Source organism: Psammomys obesus, unplaced genomic scaffold, assembly GCF_907164565.1.
Source record: "Psammomys obesus unplaced genomic scaffold, mPsaObe1.curated_primary_1811, whole genome shotgun sequence".
Classification (NCBI taxonomy): domain Eukaryota; kingdom Metazoa; phylum Chordata; class Mammalia; order Rodentia; family Muridae; genus Psammomys; species Psammomys obesus.
In genome coordinates, this window is record NW_026587215.1 from 3,080,542 (window position 1) to 3,088,505 (window position 7,964).

At 43.6% G+C, this 7,964-nt stretch overlaps 1 protein-coding gene across 3 annotated transcripts in view; it reads left to right on the plus strand.

Annotated features, from left to right (window-relative positions):
• Positions 1-92: 92 nt before the first annotated feature.
• The window catches only part of Sgsm3 (small G protein signaling modulator 3), a 30,804-nt gene continuing 22,932 nt past the window's right edge, over positions 93-7,964 (plus strand). For 2 of the 3 annotated variants that reach the window (XM_055602991.1, XM_055602989.1), the window contains exon 1: positions 93-175. The gene's annotated coding sequence lies outside the window, so the exon portion shown is untranslated. Of the gene's footprint in view, positions 176-483; positions 617-7,964 lie in introns of all 3 variants that reach the window. The other variant, XM_055602990.1, reaches the window with a different exon arrangement.

The window sequence follows — 7,964 nt, forward strand, 5'->3', positions numbered from 1 at the left end:
CAAAAGGAGGCCTGGACTGTGAAGAGGGACAGTCTCTAGGCGGAACTACAGCTCCCAGCGTGCCCCGCGGCCGCCAACTCGGCGGGACCGCGCGTGCGCAGAGGGGCCGCTGCGCGCTGACTAGGAGCCAGCCGGGAGCCCGACGTGCCGAGGTGTTGAGGTGGCCGCGAGACAGGTGAGAAGGCTCGAGTTTCCCGGCGAGGCGGACGCTCACCTTCCCTTTGGGTGGAGGCCGCGGGGTGCGGGCTGAGGGGAAAGCATCCCGGCAGGCGCCGCCCCAGGCGTGGGCGTCGGGCTGCTGCGGCGCGGTTGCTCCCACGGCGACCCGGGACACGCGTGACAGACCCACCCCCTCCGGCGGCTCCCGGCGGCTGGGAGAAACTGCGCCTGACGCAGGGACTCCAGCCGGTGAAGTAGGACTGCTGCGGGGTCCCCGCGGGTGGCAGCTCCTCCTCAGAGCCAACTTGGATGTTTTCGTTTAAGACTCAGGTGCAGCATCTAGGCCGAATCCGAGCGCGCTGCCGTGGGTTAGCATCGGGGAAACTGAGGCGGACGTAGGGGCAGGATCTCCTTGTGTGCTTCCGGTTGGAGTTCTGGAAATAACTCTGAGATTTAGGTGCGGATCCAGGCTGCTTTAACATGGCAATAATGGGAAATGCAGATGTTTTGAAGTTGCTTTTTTAGTGACAGATTGTGTCGAGTCTTCCAGTTCCAAGCTGCGTATGAAATCTGTGATGGGTCACGGTGATTTTGATGGTTTGGTTTGGTTGTTTTTGGTGGGATATTTAGAGATGACCCAGAATGTGAGTGTGTGTGTGTAACAACATATGTTATCCCTTAAAAGACATCTTTCTAGGTAAATTCAGGTTAGTTTGGTTGGTTGGTTAGTTTTGTTTTTTTCGAGACTGAATTTCTCTGTGTAGCGTTGGCTATCCTGGACGCCCTTTGTAAACCAGGCTGGCCTTGAAGTCAACGATCCACCTGCCTCTGCGTTCCTGAGTGCTGGGATTAACGGTGTGTGCTCTCCAGCACCCAAATTCAAATTTTTAATTGAACTGATTTTCAGTTTCATCTTTTTTTATTTGTGGCTTTTCTAACTGTGCTGGTGACTAAGCTTTAAGGTGTGCACATTTTCTAGTTCTTTTCCCCCTTATTCCTTTGCTAGTGTCCAGTTCTCCTGTGACTGTAAGCATTAGGTTATCTGTGTTTCACACTCATTTCTGTTCCCCATGACCAATGTGCTCAATAAAGGTGAGTGAGCATGTGTGTTTGTGAGTACACGTAGGTGCCTGCAAAGGCCAGGAGATGGCTTTAGGTCCCCTAGAGCTAGAGTTACAAATGGCTGTTAATGGGTTCTGGGAACCAAAATTGGACTCTCAGCTAGAGCAGTATTCATTCGTAACCATAGAGCTATAGCTCCAGCCCCTGATTGCTGCTGCCGCTGCCGTTGCCGTTTGGAGCTTTCTGTGTAGACCAGGCTGGCCTTCAGTGATCTTCCTGCCTCTGTCCCTTAGATGTTGGGGTTATAAGCATGCATCACCACACTCAACCTTCTGTCCTTTTAAACCACAGATGTGTGTGGTCTGTGGCAGAGGGGAAGTGTTTTGGTTGATGGATATGACCCATGGACAAACATTAATTTAATGGGACTGTGGGGAGTCCTGGATGTAGCTTGGGTAGAGTGCTGGTTTACAACAGTCAGATCTTTTGTTTCGTTCCTAAACAAAAGAAAGAAAGAAAGAAAGAAAGAAAGAAAGAAAGAAAGAAAGGAAGGAAGGAAGGAAGGAAGGAAGGAAGGAAGGAAGGAAGGAAGGAAGAAAGGAAGAAAGAAAGAAAGAAAGAAAGAAAGAAAGAAAGAAAGAAAGAAAGAAAGAAAGAAAGTTGTGAACAAGTGGTTGCCTCTACATAAAAACTCACTCACCATCTTTCCTTGTGAATTTGGGAACTTGTCACTTTGACAGAAGAATGAATTGGGGCAGCATGTCATAGAGATGAGGGAAGTTCAGAGAAGATGATCTCTGTTGTTCCACTGCTGTCTTCCTGTGCGTGGAGTGGCTGCAAGAACATCTTATTGGCTTAGAGTCACACACGTGCACGCGCGCGTGCACACACACACACACACACACACACACACACACGCTCTTTGCTTGTTTTCAATTTATCTCTTCTTTGTTATCAATGAAGATTTTGGCAGAAGCCCAAAACCTTGTAGATTTGGTGACTTGACATCACTTTCATCAGCTTGTTCTCCATACGCTGCCTATTACTCAGCTGGTAACAACAGTAATTTTCCACAGCAGCCATTCATGAGCTCAGACTGTCACAAGGAAGTGGGAGTAACACAAAGGGTGGTACACAGGGAAATAAAGATCCTGTCACTGAATATACACAAAGTTGGACAGGAAATCCGGACAGGACAGTTAGGTGCGACACAGGAGTGTGGCTTCGACTTGCAGAAATACTGTTGAAAGCAGTTATTGAGTCCCCGTTGCCTAACGAACACTGTAATTGTCACGGTCAACTGTAGGGTATTGTGTTTTACATATGTGTAAAGATTTGGAGGTTAAGTGATTCTTACAAACACTGTGACAAAGCAACTTCTAGTTAACTCTCTCTCACTTTAAAACCCCAAAGTTTCTCCCCTTCTCCCATAATGCATGCTGAATAGCCTGGAACTCAAGTTCTTCCTGCGTAGCATTCCTGCTCTTTTGACAGTGTTTTGAATTGTGTTATGGACAAGCATATTCAAAGCATTGAGTGAGTGCTTAATAATAGAATACTTAGCTACTATGTGCAAGGCTGTGTGTTTAATACCAGCACTGCAGAACAACAAAAGCAAGTATGTTTAAGTCTTCCCTCATTCTTGTTCCCATTGTTTCCTTTTAATGTAGTACTTGGAATCAAACCTAGAGACTCTTGTGTGCTAGGCAAGCTCTACCATTGTTCAATCTTCCCATTTTCCTTTTTTGAAGACAAGATGTCTCTTTTATGTAGCCCTGGCTGTCCTGGAACTAACTCTGTAGACTAGGCTGGCTTGGAACTCACAGACATCTGCCTGCCTCTGCCTCCCCAGTGCTGGGATTAAAGGTGTGTGCCAGAACACTTGGCCCATCTTCCTTCTGTATTTGTCCTTAAAAAGCAGATTCTGGGCCTGGGGTTGTAGCTCAGTTTGTAGGTTGTCTAACATGTGTGAAGCCCTGGGCTTGATCTTTAGCACTGCATAACTAGATATGGTAGAACCTGCCTGATCCCAGTGGAGGCAGGGGGATCATTAGTTCAGAGTCATCCTCAGCTATGTAGATAATTTAAGGTCAGCCAGGGATAAATAAAATTTGTCTTAAAAAGGGAAGGGAGCAGATTCTATCCCTCTCTTTTATTTACTCCTTAGTGTATTACAACCTGGCTTCCACCTTTATGGACTTCAGAGGGTATTGGATATATACTGTGTATCCCACCTTCTGTAAGTTTTGCTCTGAGACTTTAGGGAAAGAAGTTGGAAACTGTCAGTATAGAGTGTTAAATGCTAACGTTGTAGTCTTTAGTCTTAGTAATGGGGAAAGTTGCTGGACCACTTACAGAGCTCAACCTTAATGTCCTCTAGAAGTAGTACCAGCCTGCATGTGTGCCTCTGTACTTTCAGGGAGAACCTCTCCCCCACCTCCAGTGAGACGTGATCTGGTTGAAAGATAAAGTGCAGGCTTCAGAGTCTGACAGACTAGGAGCTGAGTCACAAGTGTGTCATTATGATACTAGCTTTCAGTGTAAGCTCTTGAAAAGTAGGGCCTTTGTCTTATTCACCACCTTACCTCTCTGTAGATGAACAGTAGGTGAGTGAAAACTTGGAGGCTAAATGCTTATGGGATTGTTGTGCTGTTCATGGTAGAGATGAGTGCTAGTAGTAGCATCATATGACTAAATCACAAGGCTAATGTTTCTGTGCAGCATTATCAGCTGTTTTAACAGCACTGTTTTTTTTTTAAATATTAGGTATATAATAAATCACTCCTTTTGAAAATGTAGGCTCATTGCCTTATCATCATTCACAAATGAGACATTCACCTCTTTTCAGTAGGCACAGTTTGCTGTTATTGTGTCTTCTAACGTTGTTTCTCTTCTAGTTGTATTCATATTCTTAACCCTCTCCCCATTTTTTTTTTCCTTTTTTCTTCTCTTTCTTTTTCTTTTCTTGAGACAGGGTCTCCGTGTAACTCTGGCTGGCCTGGAACTTGCCTTGTAAACCAGGCTGGTTTCAAACTCACAGTTATCCACTGCCTCTGCCTCTTGAATGCTGGGATTAAAGGTGTGTGCCATTACACCCAGCTCTGTTTTCTGCATTTTAAAGCATTTGTGTTTTATGAGGTTTTGTTTGTTTGGGATAGGGTCTCCTGTAACCCAGACTGGTCTCTAAGTAACTATATAGCTAAGAGTGGCCTTGAACTCCTGATCTTCCTGTCTTTGTCTCTCAGGTACAGAAATTATAGGTGCATGTCACTGTGGCTGGCAATATTTATGTGTGTTTCGTTGTTGTTTGTTTTAGATGTGGTCTTATCATATAGCCCAGACTGGCTTTGAACTCAAGATCCTTCTAAGGACTAGGACTACAAGTATGTGCCATCCCTGAGGCCAGCTTTATATTTGTGGTTGTCTCTAATGATGTGTGTTTTAGGGTAGCCTCTTTTGACTCATTGCTTTCATTGACTAGCTTCTCAATAAATCAACATGAAAACTAAAAGCACTAATTAATTACCAAAAGTCTCATTCTTAACGTAGAAGATGGCCCATGCTTGTATTCCCACTGCCATGGAAGCCGAGGCAGGAAGATTGCTTAAACCCAGAAATTTCCAAGCTAGCCTGGAGATCCAGTGTCAGTAATAAAAAGAAGTTTAGAAAAGGCATGATTAGGTATAAAAGAAGATTATTTTTTTCCCTTCACAAAATAATATGGGTATTTTAAGCCTAACTACATTTTCTATATAATGTAATATATAGCTAATGTTCTAAAGACAGTAAACAGCAAGTTGTGTCCTACTTATGTTTGAGTTCCATCGGTAAATATGCTAAACTTGTGTGACAAGAAATAAGGTTAAAGTCCAGTACTCCTTTCATCCTTCTCTTTTTACTTTCTCTTCCTTCCTCTTTTTGAGGCCAGTGAGGTGCCTCAGCAGGTGCAAACCGGATGAGCTGAGTTTGGTTCTGTATAAAGGTGTAAGGAGAGAACTGATACTGCAGAGTTGTTCTTTTACCTCCACAGGAGCAGGCCGTGTGTTGCACATCCTCTCCCCATCTCCTAGCAATAATAAAAATTGCTATATAGCCCAAGCTACATATACAGCTTTGAACTATCATCCTGCCTCAGCCTCCTGAGGGCTGTGATTACAGACATGTGCCGCCATGCCCGGCTTTATCCTCCCCCCCCACTTTGATAGCAAACTTTTGCTTTTCTATCAAGAGCTGATTTCCTTCCTTCCTTCCTTCTCTTCTTTCTTTCTTTTCTTTTTTCTTTTATCTATTTGTTTCTTTGTTTGTTTATTTATTTATTTATTTATTTATTTATTTATTTATTTATTTATTTTGAGATAGGGTTTTTCTGTATCCCTGGGTGTCCTGGAATTCATTCTGTAGACTAGAGGCTGGCCTTGAACTCGCAGAGATCCGCCTGCCTCTGCCTCCTGAGTGCTGGGATTGCAGGTGTGCGCCACCATCTCTTGCTTGCCTGGTTTTCTTAAATGGAATGACTTCTGCTGTATAGTTTATGTATATATAACTCATCCATTGTGGGCAGTATTAAGCTCCTTTGTCTGTTGACCATTCTTTGAGGTCTCATTCATCATGTATCTTCACTTATTTAGTCAACAAATGTTTTTTTCAGAGCCCTTGCTTCCAAGGTTCTTCCTTGGCAGGCTCTTGGGGTTCACACATATATTGCCAGAACTTCTCTAGAAAACTGAGGCAGGACTGCTGTGAATTTGAGGCCACCCTGGCTACAGTATGAGACTACAAAAAAAATTTTTTTAAAGATTAATTTATTATGTATACAATGTATACAATGTTCTGCCTGCACACCAGAAGAGGGCACCAGATCTTATTATAGATGGTTGTGAGCCACCATGTGGTTACTGGGAATTGAACTCAGGGCCTTTGGGAGAGCAGCCAGTGCTCTTAACTTCTGAGCCATCTCTCCAGCCCCTTGAAACTGGTAGAAATTGGTAAACACATGCATTTTTATTAGACAACTGGGTGTCACATAGTGTTAGTTCTGCAATATTCTCTAGGTTGAAATAGTCACAGAAGTTTGCTTCATGTCAAGAGGAGGCGGCATTAAAAATTTCACCATTCAATGGGGAGGACTGTCATTGTCACATGTTAAGAGAATGTGGGATAGGTTATAATGTATGTATCAGTCCATCTTTAGAAAATAGAGTTTCTAGCAGAGTGTGGTGGTGCACACCTTTAATCCCAGGAGGAGGCAGAGGTGTTTCCAGGCTGGCCAGGTCTACAAAGCAGGGTTCCAGGACAGCCAATACTGTTAAACAGAGAAACCCTGGTCTTGAAAAGCTGGAGGAAAAAGAGGGTTTCCATGCCAAATATGTGGTAGAATTTTGGTTCTGTTTTGCAGTGATGTTTGGGATTATAGCATGGCATGGTGCTAGAGTCAGTAAGTACGTTTTCACTCATTCTGCAGGTACTTTTTAAGCCTAATTTTACTGATAGGAGAGCTGAGGTTAGGTAAGTATAGTGGCACACGCCTTTAATCCTAGCATTTGGGAAACAGAGGCAGGTGGGTCTCTGTGAAGATAGCCAGGGCTACATAGTGAGATCCCGTCTAAAGAAACACCCCTGCCCCCCCCCCAAAAAAAAAAAGGAAAACAGGGGTTATGAGAGAAGGTTTTGCCTAAAAGGCTCACATAAGTGACAACATATCATCAAATCTAGGCCTTTTTACTTCCTCTGCACCATGTTTAAATAAGGTAAATATAGCTTTTTTTTCATCAAATCTAAAGCATACTAAGGAAGTTGTATACATGTAGATTCTTCATTAAATAACTAAGTACTGCTATGACAGGTAGTCAGTTTAATCTCTGGGAAACCCTGAATTTAAGTCCTAGATGCTGAAGGATTTAGGCCTAGCAGAAAATTTTAGGTGCACAGCTAGCTAAAGGAGACTGTGTTTGTGTACGGCATTATGTGAGTATAAGGAGATGTTGGGAGGAAGCAGTAGGAAAAGCATCACAGAAATGGTATTTTGGAGCTGAGTACTGGAAAATGGGAAGAGTGGAAATGAGAGGCATCCTTCTAAGATGAAGAAGCAATAAAGAAAAACAACCTAGATATTCCTTAACTGAAGAATGGATTCAAAACAAAAACTGGAATGTTACACAGTTAAAACACATTAAAAACAAGGAAATGATGAAATTTGCAGGGAAATGGATGGAACTAGAAAAGATCATCCTGAGTAAGGTAACCCAGACTCAGAAAGACACACATGGTCTGTACTCATGTATAAGTGGATTTTAGTCTGATAGTACAGGATAGACATACTACAATGTATAGACTCCAAGAAGATAAGTCCGATGGACATCTTAGGCTTCATGTCAGGGCACTAGTTAGGGGAGTGGGGGATGTCTCTGACACAGACTATGTTGCCTGCTTTTTGATCACTTTCCTCTGTCTGGACTTCCCTACAAGGCCACAGGGGAGGAAGACTCAGTCCTCATTGAATAGATGAACTGGGGTGTCTGGGTAGGGGGCTCTTTTATTCTGAGGAATAGGGAAGAGGGAATATGGGGGGGGGGAGGCCAGGAGGGAGGGTCCATGACCGAGATGTAAATTAAATTAGTTAATAAAAAAGAAAAAGAAAAGAAAGCACAGGGGCATGTTGCGTGAGCCTTACATTGTCTGAATCACGATGCACGAGCTCAGATCTGACCCAGGCAGGGTGGAGAGATGGCTATTGCTTAGGACTT